The sequence below is a fragment of the Octodon degus genome, unplaced genomic scaffold (genome assembly GCF_000260255.1).
Source record: "Octodon degus isolate 3935 unplaced genomic scaffold, OctDeg1.0 scaffold00113, whole genome shotgun sequence".
NCBI lineage: Eukaryota > Metazoa > Chordata > Mammalia > Rodentia > Octodontidae > Octodon > Octodon degus.
The window spans coordinates 3,714,241-3,715,577 of NW_004524689.1; positions in this window are offsets into that span (position 1 = coordinate 3,714,241).

Consider the following 1,337-nt stretch of genomic DNA (forward strand, 5'->3'; position numbering starts at 1 on the left):
GATTGCCGCTGTCTGCCACCAGCCCCACTGGGCTTTCTTCCTAACCCAGTGGTGTCTTCCTGGTCAGACCTGACCTTCCCTGTCCACTAGTGGTACTGGACAGGTATTGCACTTAGAGTACTTAAGTTACTTTTTTGAGACAGGTTCTTGTGTAGTCCAAGCTGGCCTTGAACTGTGTAGCTCAGGTTGGCCTCAGAATTCCACGGGTCCTCTGCCTCATCCTCCTGAGTGCTGGGATTACAGGCCTGCGCTACCACATCCGCTCTCAGTGGAGTCTGAAGGGCATGCAGCAGCTGGTTCTGTGGCTTTTTTGTATTTGTTTTTGTTTTGTGGCGCGGCCTATGGTGCTGGGGATCAAAGTGCATCCTTGTGTTTGCCCAAGAGTGCCTGAGCAGGCACTTTAGACTGCTGGGCTATCTCACTGGCCCATTGGTAGCTTCTTGTAAGGTGGGAAACAAACGTAAGTCCAAGCCTGCTGGATGTCCAGTGTCCAGGTTCGTGTGTCCCAAACTGCGGTATGAATCCTGAGGAACAGTGGAGGCTAAGAGTAGGAAATTTTATTAGGGAATAAAAGTAGCTCCTGCAAGACAGGAGGGCCCCTGAGGATTGCTGTGGAGTTTACAGAGCAAAATCAAGAGGTGGACACAAGGCAGGGAAAACACTAGGATCCAACAATAAGGCGACAGCTGACCCACTTGGCAATACTGATCCAGTGGGGATGCAGGCCACAAAGCAAGTGTGTGTACCTGGAAAGATGAGCCTTTTTAGGAAGAGACAAATGGGGGGTGGGGCATCCTGGCCACCCACAGAGCTACTGATGTTGATCAGGTGACAGTTCGGAGCCATTGTTTCTTCCCCAGGGAGACATTTGGTCTGGTCCTTTTGTCTTTACCCTGAGGCCTGGCTTCCCACAGAGGGGCCTCTGGTGGCCACGGGTTGCCATGGAGGGCCCAGCGCCTCTGACTGCCTGTGACACGTGTACCTAGCTTAGCCGTCCACAATAGTAGCGTCCTGGTACCTGCTTGCTCCCACCCAGGTCCCAGGCACCTATGGATGAGCTGGCAGAGAATCTCAAGCTACACGATGACAACGGGAAAGGCGAGGTGCTGGCAGGTAAAGTGAGTGATCCGATTTCCGAGACAAACTCGGGACCGAGGAAGGCTCTAGGTTCCATTACCCAAGGGACCAGCTCTGTGACCCGGTTGGGCCTCACTCCGAGATAAAGTGGCAGATGGGAGCCTGGCACAGCCCCTTTACAATGATAAAGAACTGTGGTTGGCAGCTCTGCCCTGGAGTGTAAACAGCATTAGTCACTGGGGCGGTGCTCACTGAAATAC